We start from the raw sequence: 13,811 nt of genomic DNA on the forward strand, positions 1-13,811 counted from the left end.
ATTTTTTTCCGTTAGTTGCAATGGTGTCCACCAAATCCTGTAATTCTTTTTCCCCTGTGGCTAGAAGGACCATGTCATCAGCAAATCTCAAGCACCCTACTCTTCTTCCTCCAATTTCTACTCCTTTGTCATCTAATGAGCATTGGTCAATCATATTTTCCAAGTACAGGTTGAAAAGAGTAGGTGGTAAACAGCATCCTTGTCTTACTCCTTTCCCTAGTCTGATCCAGTTCGTACTTTCTCCTCTCACTTTAACTGAAACTTTTTGATTAAGGTACAATGAGTTTATAAGTCTTCTGGTTTTCCAGTCCACTCTCTTTTCCCTCATAATAGTCGCCAGCTTGTCCCAAACCACATTGTCAAATGCCTTTTCTAAATCGATGAAGCACATATATAGGTCTCTTCCTTTTTCAATAAACCTTTCTCCTAAGATTCGTAGGAGCCCTATTGCATCTCTGGTGCCCGTATTCCGTCTAAAGCCAAACTGCTCCTCGCCGAGATTCTCCTCTATTACTTTTTCAAGTCTTTTATTAATTATTCTTATCATCACTTTGGCTGCATGTGAAATGAGCCTGATTGTCCTGTGCTCGCTGCATTTCTTGGTTCCTTGTTTTTTCGGCAATGGAATCATTACTGTTGTCAAAAAGTCCTCAGGCCATTCACCACTGTCATATATTTTATTACATAACCTCAATATTTCTCTTATTCCATTGTGGTTCAAGCATCTTAGTATTTCTCCCGGTATTGTATCTGTACCTACTGCTTTGCCATTTTTCATTGCAGCAATAGCAGACTTTACTTCTTCCATTATGATGGTCGGTCCTTTCTCTTCATCACTTACACTGTTGTGTGTTTCAAGTTCCAGAGTTTCTGGTTTGCTATTTGTGTCATATAGCTCTTTTATATATTCTTCCCATCTCTGGAGGACATCGTCACGATCTTTATACACTACCTCTTCGTCTTTACTCAAAATTTCCATAGTAGCATTTCCTGCTCTGTTTTGTTCCCATGTCATAGTCTTTACTCTGTTGTATAGTAAGGCGTATCTTCCTTTCCTGTCCAGTTCTTCAATTTCATCACATTCCTCTTTTAGCCATTTTTTCCTAGCCTGCTCTGTTTCTCTTCGCAGTTCGTTATTTAACCTTCGGTATATCTTTCTTGCATCTTCAGTGTTCTTGTTTTTCAATTTTCTTCTCTCCTCCATCTTGGAAATCATTTCTTGTGTGGCCCATGGTTTTTTTGACCTTTTCCCTTTTACATATCCTATATTTTGCTGTCCTGCTTTAATGATTCCTTCTTTCAGCATATTCCAGTACTCGTGGCATTATCAGGTGCTTCTTTGTCTCGTAATGTGTTTAGAAAGTCCCGAGACAGCATTTCTGTAATTTGTTCTTTGTTGGACCTTGTCTTCTCTAGATCCCATTTCTTCACCATTGTCGCCTTTTTCAGTTTTTTCATTCTTATTTCTATTTCTGCCATAAGTAAGTTGTGGTCACTATTAATATCTGCACCTGGTAATGTGTGCACCTTCTTGATTCCGTTCCTGTATCTGTCTTCTACCAGTATAAAATCGATTTGGTTTCTATATTTATCCCCTGGTGATTTCCAAGTGTAGAGCCTCCTCTTATGGTTCTTGAACCATGTGTTTGCCACTATCAGCTGCCTTTCCCTACAGAAGTCAATTAACCATTCACCTCTGTCATTTCTCTTTCGAAGACCATGACTGCCTACTATGTTTCCCTCTTTCCCTTCTCCCACAATGGCGTTCCAGTCTCCCATTACTATTTTGCAGCATTTTTTATTTTCGTCCATTATTCTCTCTATTACATTGTACGTTTCCTCTACAATTTGGTCATCATGTTCTGAAGTTGGCATATACACCTGGACAATCAGTAAATCTTTTTGTGCTCCTTTCAGCCTTACACCAATAACCCGGTCATTTGCATAGTCTACATATTCCACACATTTAGCCAATTCCTTTGTCATAATCATTCCTACTCCATTAATTCCTTTTACTTCTCCTCCTGAGTAGTAGAATACATATTCATCTGACTGCAACTCTCCATGTCCATTCCATCTTACTTCAGCAACTCCTACGAGGTCCATATGATTCTTTTCCATCTCTCTTTTAAGGTTTTCTAGTTTTCCTGCTTGTAGCAGAGTTCTGACATTCCAGGTACCAATTCTCGTTTTGATTTTTTGCCTCCTTTCAAGTTGTCCCCCCCGGAGATCCGAGTGGGGGACTATTTTACCTCCGGACACTGATTTAACATGAGAGGAAGCCATTTTTTGTGCATAAAATGGAGACTGCATTATGCAGGGAAGATAATCTGCGGTGGTATTCCGTTGCCTTCCGCAGTTCTGGAGGCCGCCCCTAACATGGGATACAGACGCCTTTTGCAGCCGCCCGCTCCGGGTCAGACGCTGCATGAGAAGTATAGGTTGGAAAATGAAAGACCCCTAGCCCTCGAAACCTAATAGCGTCAGGGTCGGAAAAGAACAAGAGCTGGCCGAGGGTGGCCAGATAGGAAAGATAAGAGTGAGGAGCCTGGGATAAGTAAGTGGAAGCAATGCCAGGACTCAGCTCGGGGCCCCGTGGTCGCCAGCCACGTATCACTAGGTGTGACTCCCTGAGGTAAGATAGTTCTTACTACCACATTATTTCTTTCCAGGTTGTAACTACACTGAAGCGCCAAAGAAACTGGTACGGGCATCCGTATTCAAGTGCAGAGATATGTAAACTACTGGCCATTAAAATTGCTACACTAAGAAGAAATGCAGATGATAAACGGGTATTCATTGGACAAATATATTATACGAGAACTGACATGTGATTATATTTTCACGCAATTTCGGTGCACAGATCCTGTGAAGTCAGTACCCAGAACAACCACCTCTGGCCGTAATAACGGCCTTGATACGCCTGGGCATTGAGTCAAACAGAACTTCGCTGGCGCGTACAGGTACAGCTGCCCATGCAGCTTCAACACGATAGCACAGTTCATCAAGACTAGTGATTGCCGTATTGTGACGAGCCAGTTGCTCGGCCACCATTGACTAGACGTTTCCAATAAGTGATAGACCTGAAGAATGTGCTGGCCAGAACAGCAGTCGAACATTTTCTGTATCCAGAAAGGCCCGTACAGCACCTGCAACATACGGTCGTGCATTATCCTGCCGAAATGTAGGATTTAGCAGGGATCCAATGAAGGGTAGAGCCACGGGTCGTAACACATCTGAAGTGTAACGTCCACTGTTCAAAGTGCCGTCAATGCGAACAAGAGGTGACCGAGACATGTAACCAATGGCACCCCATACCATCACGCCGGGTGATACGCCAGTATGGCGATGACGAATACACGCTTGCAATGTGCCATTCGTGCACCCAGGTTCGTCGTTGAGTACACCATCGCAGACGCTACTGCCTGTGATGCAGCGTTAAGGGTAACTGCAGCCATGGTGTCCGAGCTGATAGTCCATGCTGCTGCAAACGTCATCAAACTGTTCGTGCAGATGGTTGTTGTCTTCCATCGTCCCCATCTGTTGACTCAGTGATCGAGACGTGGCTGCATAATCCGTTACAGCCATGCGCATAAGATGCCTGTCATCGCCACTGTTAGTGATACGTGGCCGTTGGGATCCAGCACGGCGTTCCGTATTACCCCTCCTGAACCCACGGATTCCATATTCTGCTAACAGTCATTGGATATCGACCAACGCTAGCAGCAATGTCGCGATATGATAAACCGCAATCGCGATAGGCTACAATCCGCCCTTTATCAAAGTCGAAAACGTGATGGTACGCATTTCTCCTGCTTACACGAGGCATCACAACAACGTTTCACCAGGCAACGCCGGTCAACTGCTGTGTGTCTATGAGAAATCGGTTGGCAACTTTCCTCATGTCAGCACGTTGTAGGTGTCGCCACCGGCGCCAACCTTGTGTGAATACTCCGAGAAGCTAATCATTTGCATATCACATCATCTTCTTCTTGTCGGTTAAACTTCGCGTCTGTAGAACGTCATCTTCGTGGTGTAGCAATTTTAATGGCCAGTAATGTATACAGACAGAGTATGGCGCTGCAGTCGGCAACGTCTATATAAGAAAACAAATGGCTGCGGCAGTTGTTAGATCGGTTACTGCTGCTACAGTGCCAGATTATCAAGATTTCAGTGAATTTGAATGTGGAGTTATAGTCGGCGCACGGGCGATGGGACACAGCATATTCGAGGTAGTGATGAAGTGGGGATTTTCTCGTACGACCATTTCACGACTGTACCATGAATATTAAGAATCCGGTAAAACACAAATCTCCGATATCGCTTCCACCGGAAAAAGACCATGCAAAGCGGGTCTAACGCCGACTGAAGAGAATCGTTCAACGTGACAGAACTGGAACCATTCCTCAAATCATAGATTTCAATGTTGAGGCATGAACAAGTGCCAGCTTGCGAACCATTCAACAAAACATCGTCGATATGGGTTTTCGGAACCGAAAGCTCACTCGGTACCACTGGCTGCACCACACAAAGCTTTACGTCTCACCTGGGCCCGTCAACACTGACATTGGACTATTGATGACCGGAAGCATGTAGCCTGGTCGGACGAGCCTCGTTTCAAGTTGTATCGAGTGGATGGACGTGCTACGGGTGTGGAGACAACCTCATGAATCCATGGACCCTGCATTTCAGCAGCGGACTGTTCAAGCTGGTGGAGGCTCTGTAGTGGTGTGCAGTTGGAGTGATACGGGACCCCTGACACGTCTACATAAGACTCTGACAGGTGACACGTACGTAAGCATCACCTGACAGATCACCTGCAACCATTCATGTCCATTGTGCATTCCGACTGACTTGGGCCACCAGACACGAACATTATCGAGCATATCTGGGATGCCTTCCAACGCGCTATTCAGAAGAAGAGATCTCCACCCCGTCGTAATCTTAAGGATTTACTAACAGCCCTGCATGATTCATGGCGTCAATTCCATCCAGCATTACATCAGACATTAGTCGATTCCATGCTACATCATGTTGCGACACTTCTGCGTGTTCGCGGGGGACCAACACGATATTAGGCAGGTATACCAGTTTCTTTGGCTCTTCAGTGTAATACCAATACGAAATTTGGCTGAAATTGTTCCAGGGGCTTAGGATGAGCTTTCTATCCATCACTTTGTCGAGGTAAAAAGTCATGCGATACTTCCTAATATCGTGTCGGACCTCCTTTTGCCCGGAGTAGTGCAGCAACTCGACGTGGGGGGGACTCAACACAAACCGTTGGAAGTCCTCTGAAGAAACATTGAGCCATGTTGTTCCTATAGCACTCCATAGTTGCGGAAGTGTGCACCAACGGACCTCGCGATTATGTCCCATAATTGTTCGCTAGGATGCGTTTCAGGCGATCTGGGTGGCCAAGTCATTCACTGTAATTTTCCAGAACGTTCTTCAAACCAATCTCGGAAGGCCTGGTGGCGTGGGGCAGTGTCATTCGTTTCAGCGTTGTTTGGGAACGTGAAGTCCATAAATGGCTGCAGATGGTCACCAAGCAGCCAAACGTTGTCATTTCCAATCAATGATCGACTCAGTTGGGCCAGTCCATTCAATCTAAACACGGTACTTACCATTATCGAGACATGAGGTCTGCGCCCTACCATCAGTCTTACCTAATGAAATCGGCACTCATCTGACCAAGTCACGGTTTTCCAGACGTTTAGGGTCCAACCGATTTGGTGATGAGCCCAGGAGAGGGGCTGCAGGCGATGCCGTGCTGTTAGCAAAGAAACTTGCGTCGGTCGCCTCCTGCCATAAGCCGTTATCGCCAAATTTCGCTGCACTCTCCTAAGGGATACGTTCGTCATACGCCTCACATTGATTTCAGCAGTTGTTCCACGCAGTGTTGCTTGTCTGTTCACTGGCAACTCTACGCAAACGCCACTGCTTTCTGTCGTTCAGTGAAGGCCGTCGGCCACTACGTTGTCCGAGGTGAGAGGTAATGCCTGACATCTGGCATTCTCGACACTCTCTTGGCACAGTGGATCTCGGAATATTGAATTCCCTAACGATTTCCGGAATGGAATGTCCCACATATCTAGTTCAAAGTACTATTGCGCCTTCAGAATCTGATAATTCCCGTCGGGCAGCCATAATCGCGCCGGAAACCTTTGGCATGAATAACCTCAGTACAGATGACAGCTCCGGCAATGTACTCCCTTTTATACCTTGCGTGCGCAATACTAGCGCCATCTGTACGTAGATTTCAGCAGTCTCTCTAGCGAGTTTCGCCCTGCAGTTTCATTTTCAGGCAGCTCAATGTTTACGACGTCATAAAAATGGTTCAAATGGCTCTGAGCACTATGCGACTCAACTTCTGAGGTCATCAGTCACCTATAACTTAGAACTAATTAAACCTAACTAACCTAAGGACATCACACACATCCATGCCCGAGGCAGGATTCGAACCTGCGACCGTAGCGGCAGCTCGTCTCCAGACTGTAGCGCCTAGAACCGCACGGCCACTCCGGCTGGCTACGACGTCATATCCCTGCACTATGTGCTGTGCAGCGAAATAATTTCATAGGTATGTCCAATGGTATATGTGCTACTGTCTGCGAGTTGTGTTCTGAACAGAGTTAATAACAAAGTAACAAATTAAAAATTCATGCGTGATTCAGTAGTTTTTATAGTGTCTTATCTCCTGAACTACTTGTGCAACGACAAAATTTTTCTGTTACGTTCAGTGGTGTATACGAACGCTGCCTGAAAAATGTGTCGCAGTAAGAACAAATTAAAACGTAATGTTTCACGCGGCAGTTTTACTGCATGAACAGCGAAAATGTACGACGGTTGAATGAAAAGTAATGCTTCCACCTTCGTTAATTGGGTTTGGATGGGAACATTTTAATAAATCAAACGCAGAAACAAACCTTAGAATGTGATCTTTAATTGCCAATATTCACTTTTCCACATAATCACCAGCCAATTGGATACGTTTCTGCCAACGACGAACAAGTTTTCTGAAGCCGTCACGGAAGAAGTCGACACTCTGTTTCCGCAACCACAGTCTCACAGTTCTCTCAAAATTTCGTCTCCTGTCGCAATTGAATGGAGAAAGGCGTCACCATCATTCTCGTAATGCAAGAGGAGTCCCTGTAAAATTTCAAGACTGTGCGCTTTCATTTCAGGAGTCATACCGACCGAAATGTCCATTTCCATCGCGAACTATTAAGGAGATGAAGATAGAACGTCACCTTCCAAGGCTTATCATACATAGTGACTCTTACAACGAATCTTGGATCACTACAGTTGTTCCTGCTGCTGCTGGACGAATGGAAGAGGAACCAGAACTTGCAGAAGGAGAGTTTTTGTTCCCTTCAGCCTGTTACGAAGGTAGGCAGGTAAAGACTTTAGTCACAGTAATTAAATGAAACTAGATCATATCAGTGTGTGAAATAGAGGGTCCTGCTTTATTATAACAAACCTGTTGAGATACCATGTCCAATGTTTCAGGACTGCTACGTATCAGCAAGGGAAAGTATCATGATCTGCAAGAACTGAAGGTTTCTGTGACGCAGGAGCCTAAGAATACTATACAAATATTCCTTCCCAGCAGTGAATTTACAAACGCGTTTTGTGTTATCTGTTTGTAATAACTAAAAAGTGATAAATGAAGACTGTGGGTTATAAAAACTGTGAATATATGCTGATAACTGAAATGATGTCCTATTAACTATATTTTAATGTATGTGTTGTAACCATTTATTGAATAATTATTGGTAGTTGTACACCAGGTGATTTAAAGATACAAAACTTGACACATGGGCTTATTAATCATTATAATTTGCATGAATAAATAAAAATAGAATATTAATAACAGTATTGTTCCTAAAACCTGATTAGTCATGAACATCCTGTACAATAATGACTAGTGTCTAAAATGAATAGATCTTTATCAACGGAGTAACAGGGAAGTTTTATAGTGAAGTATCATCTCAATATCACATTACATTTTGACTTTTGCCATCTAATTAGTGCATTATACAAAGAAGTTAGAAAATAGACATTCAAATAAAAATACATACAGGGTTCAATTTTTAACAATATTTTTTCTCACTTTTAAGGAATCCTGCAGAAAAGGTCGTTGAGTGTACTGCATAAATTACAAAAGCGTATTTCAATAACCAATGAAACTGTAACGTTCTTAACTTTGAATCTGCTCTCCTGAAAAGTCCATAAAATGGACTTAACCCCTACTTTCCGTATGGTCTTCATTTGTATATTTATTTCAAATTTTACGAATTGGATTGTTATGGTTGCGCCTAATATTAGGCAATTCTATGTGAAAGATGGTGTGTGTGTGTGTGTGTGTGTGTGTGTGTGTGTGTGTGCGCTCGCGCGCGCGCGTTTGCAATATGTTTCACTTACCTTTTCTGGTTTGTCCATTATCTTCACTGTGAAGACCTGCGCTACTCTGTGCATCACTGCCACTGTTTACGAACTATGGAAACAAGATAGCGGGCAGCTGAACAGTTGAATGTTTTCTGAACAGTAGTCTAGAATCTTTGCTAGATGTAGCTCCCATTGAAGAAAACTATTAAATATAAAAATCCATACTTGATGAGAAACAAATAACAAATGAATATACAGCTCTCTGGAACAGAACACTGTCCTCTGCCCTCAAATAACTATCAGACAACACTAGTTCATAAACCTCCAACGCCCCCTCTCCACACACACACACACACACACACACACACACACACACACAAAATCCTTCACATAGAATTAGTTAATGTTAGGCATAACCATAACATTCCCGGTCGTAAAATTTCGAATTAAGTACCTCTACATTTAGTTCTATATGGTTGAAGATGACAACCTGTGAAAGAAGACAACTGCAACAGAAAACAAAAATCCAGGAAAACCACAACACGTGTTTTTTATATTTGTGCATACTATCTTAAAAACGCAAATTTATATGTATGCAAGTAATAAAAAAGATTTTTCCTGCTTACTAAAAAGATAATAAAAGCCCACAGATGATGCTGAAATTCCAGCAAAACATATCTGTGATATAAAAGAAAAGATAAAACCTTGTTTTTTCTCAAGGCGGACCCCCTCGAAAAACAAATTTTTTGCAAGGTTCAGCCTCAAGACGATTATTTGAATGCCCTGCCAGGCATTTCGAAGCAAGCTCTACAACAAGTTTCGGAACACAACAACTAAATTACATGAAACTGTTTCAAACGTTACATTCAACAGAATCTATCCTTCACATAATGCAATACCTAACTATACATATGTCAATGCACAACGTATGTCACCTGCAGCCCAACATGCCAAGCACAAAGCCGAAATTGGCCAGCTGAAACAAGAAATTAGGTGTGCACACACAAAAAAGCAGGGACTCCATGGAACTAAGAAATCACATCAAAATTTCTCAAATAGTTAATGACATCATGCATACAGTCCGACAAAACACAGATGCATTAATAAAAACTAAAATAGGAAAACAACAACAGAAACTAAACTCACTTTTGAAGCAAAATAAACTCATTATACATAAAACAGAAGGCAAACAAACCACACATCCTACAAATGCCTGGACAACCTTACTAACATACAACAAACTAACCAAGAAATAAATTTGATAGAAAAAGACCCAAATGGAACGTCAACACACACATTACGCGCAAGATAGAGAATGTTATCACAGAAACTGAATACATAAGAAAAAAAGATGTAATAACTCAAACTACAAAACAAGTCTTATAAGAGAATTAGTTGCAGAAGAAATAAGGTGCGCAATAAAAGAAAACAAAAACGGGAAAAAAAACTTCCAGCAAAAGTATTAACAAAGTTAACAACAACAGGGCTCTCGTCACGAGATCAGACAAGTGCAGCACCATGTCGCTAGTAAAACAAGAGGAATACAAAGACAAAACCTTAAAATGTCTAGAAGAAAACAAAATAACAAAGGTAACCAGTGACCCAACACAAAGGTACTAAAAAATATAGAGACACTTCTGTATCTCACACATATTCACAAAACAGAAAGTGAAATGTCTAAAAGAAAAGAAGAGCAACACACTTACAATGAACAGCCTACTAAAGCTCCATAAGAAGGATATTGCAATGCAGGCAGTAGTAAATTTCCGATGTGCACCCACATATAACCTACCAAAACAATACATACATACTTACAGAAACATTATGTGTACACAAATAACAGAAGCATTCACAATACTGAAGAGCTGACACAAAAAAAACCAAAGATATCAGTATAGCCACAACAGCATACTCACATCATTCGACATTAAATCCTTGTACAAAAATATCCCCACCAGTGAAACCACTAACATCATCAAACGACAACTGAAAGTCATTCCCATACCCGACATGAAAGAAACAGCTAGCATTCTAATACTAACCACAGGGCAAAACTGTTTCTCGTTTGATAAACAGTTCTACTTACAACAGGATGAACTTCAAAATGGTTCAAATGGCTCTAAGCACTATAGGACTTAACATCTGAGGTTATCAGTCCCCTTGACTTAGAACTACGTAAACCTAACTAACCTAAGGACATCACACACATCCATGCCAGAGGCAGGATTCGAGCTTGCGATTGTAGCAGCTGCGTGGTTCCGAACTGAAGCACCTAGAACCGCTCGGCCACAGCGGCCGGCAGGATGAATTTCACATGGGGTCATCAGTCAGTGGACTCCTAGTCAACACACTGGGAAAAATATTTGAAACAATAGTAAGACCCAAACATTACAGGATATTGAATTGGTATCGCTATGTATGTGACATCACGTGCCTTATAGATGAAACATCTAGTCACATCCAACAACTACACAATGATATAAACACAGTTCACCCTAAAACAAAATTCACCACAGAAAATGAGAAAATGCTAAATTTCTTTCACCTCAAAAAACACAGACACAACAACCAGCACCAATTCTCCACATTCAGAAAGTCACCACCACCAGCACAGTCCTATAATCATCCAATATGAGCTGCACAGACTAAACAAATCTCCACTCACTGTAGACAACTACAAAAATGAACTACATACAATCAACACGTAGCTATAGAGAATGGATATGATACAAATGTTGTAGAGAAACTGAATCAAAAATTTAAAATAAAAAAGAGGGGACACCTAGCACATAAAAACCAACAGCCTGTCATCAGCTTACAGACACACAGAACAAAAACACAAAATACAAATGCATAGAATACAAACGCACAGAGCACACACACACACACACACACACACACACACACACACACACACACACTCAAGCATACACGGACAAAAAACGCCCATAATAACGAGCGCACTCAGAACGTGAACACACCAAACACAAACACAGAGAACACAAACATACAGAACAGACACATTTGCACACAGGAACAAGAACACCCATAATGACAAGCAGGTCTTCACAGTGAACTTAATGGGGAAGCCAGAAAAAGTAAGTGAAACATATTGCAAACACACACACACAATCTTTTGAATTAAATAACTGTTCTGCACCAAGTTCTATATGGTTGCAGATGAGAAATTGTGAAGAAAAACATTGCAACAAAAAACAAAATTCCAAGTAAACCTCAGTATTTGATAAGACGGTACAGATGACAAATATTGAGCTATATGAAATAAAATCATCATAACTTCTGAATGGTTTGCGTTAGGACGTACGAACTGCATGTTGGCCGCGGAGCATGATGGGAATTAGTACGTGCATGCACGTTGTTGTTGTCGGCCATTTGCACGTTGAAATGTCACGCCTGAGCGTATAGCGCCTGTGAAGGCCTACTATGCGAGGAATAACAGCCCACCTGCGGCTCAAAGGAAGTTTGCCACCGAGATCAAGCTGCAGACAACCTGTCCAAGTGTACTAACAATCAAGAACTTGTTTCGCAAGTTTGAGAGAACGGGTAGTTTTCGTGACGACTGTGTTGGCATGTCACTCGTCCAAAAAGGGTGAAAACGCCTGAAAACGTCGATAAAACAAGCGATGTGTTTCAAACCAGCCCCAGGAAATTGATCAGATGAGCTACACAACAGATGGGAATCAACCAGCAGACACTGCGCCAGAATGTTGTTGCAGACCTGCATCTCTTCCCATTCAAAATTCAAACCCATCTATTAAGCCCCAGGTCCATGGAACAGCGGTTATGTTTTGTCAACACTTGTCCACAGAATTGACGAACAGAATATGGTTTGGTTTTAGCTACGAAGCCCACTTTCGTTTGGTTGGGTTCGTCAATAAGCAAAATTGACGCATATGGGGGACTGAGAATCCGGATTTCGCGATCGAGAAGTCTCTTCATCCTCAATGAGTGACTGTGTAGTCTGCAGTTTCTAATCACGGAATAATAGGTGCCATATTCCTTGATGGCATGGTGACTACCGAATAGTACATGAAGGGTTTGGAAGTTGATTTCATACCCATCATCCGAAGTGACCCTGATTTCGACAAGATGTGGATAATGCAAGACGGAGCTCGACGCCGTCGAAGCAGTAGTGTGTTTGATGTCCTGGAGAAGCACTTTGGGGACCGTATTGTTGCTCGGGGGTACCCGAAGGCCACTGGCATGGACCTCGATTGGCTGCCATATTCTGCGGATACAAACATATGCGACTCCATTTTGTGGGGCTATATTAAATACAAGGTGTACAGCAATAAGCCCGAAACCACTGCTGAGATGAAAACAGCCATTCAGGAGGTAATCGATGTTCCGAGACTTCAGCGCGTCATGTAGAATTTCGCTATTTGTCTGCGCCACATCATCGCCAATTATGGTAGGCATATCAAATATGTTATATCCCAAATCCGAATATCTGTAGTGATGTTTACATGTTGAATAAAGTATGTGCACGCCGTAGTTTGTAACTGATTCAGTTTTTTCCCATATAGTTCAATAATTATCATCCTGTAGGTATACTGAATCGTTGCGCTATCGATAACTCGCGCCACGCGTACAGAATCTTTGGCGTGATGGGGGAGGGGCACGTTTGTCGTAAGTGCCGTTGAGGCCGTGATTCCGGAAGAGGCAGTGTGTGAAGCAACACGGATAGCGCAGGGCTGAGGGGCAACGGGACCAGCTGTTTGTTCTACCGCTCGTGTGACTCGCAAGTTCTTCTAGCTGAGGATCGTCAGGACACAAGGGACCTGCACCGCAAAAGGGAGTGGACACGTTATCCCTTTGGTCTGGAGGCGAGCGGTGGGGCGTCGTCACCCACACATCTTCAGGCAGCTCCACGTTTTTCCACTGTTTGTCGTCGTACACCGGCTTTGTATGCTCGATGAGCTACTTTTAGTTCGTTGCTTCGGTGCCAAGACCACGTGGCATACGGAAGGACTGATCTAGCTCTGCGCTTTGAGCTTGGTAATTGTGACTGGTTCTTTTCCTGAGCGTGTTTGTGCCCTGCTGCTTCTACATCGGATTCGGTTGAACCTTCTGTTGTTGTTGCGCTCTGTTCCTCCGTCCGGTCAGGCGATTTGAGGAGCGTGTCGCTCCTCAAAACATAATGGCTTCGATTTGGTAATTATCATAGAGTTGTGATAGATAGTATGTTTTAAATTATTGGTGTTTTGTAATCTGCTTTAATGGTTAGTGCGTCATTATTCAGGACGTCCAAAGTATTTTTTTGTCCTGTACATTGTGCACTAAATCATCAAGTCGCTTTTTTTTTTTAGATATTTGAAGCTCACAATCTTGTGCGTCTTACCGAGGCAAATATTGTTGCATGTATTTTAGAGGGTTATACTTCCAAGCCAAAGTTGTGTTTG

This window comes from Schistocerca americana, chromosome 2 (genome assembly GCF_021461395.2).
Source record: "Schistocerca americana isolate TAMUIC-IGC-003095 chromosome 2, iqSchAmer2.1, whole genome shotgun sequence".
In the NCBI taxonomy this organism is placed as follows: domain Eukaryota; kingdom Metazoa; phylum Arthropoda; class Insecta; order Orthoptera; family Acrididae; genus Schistocerca; species Schistocerca americana.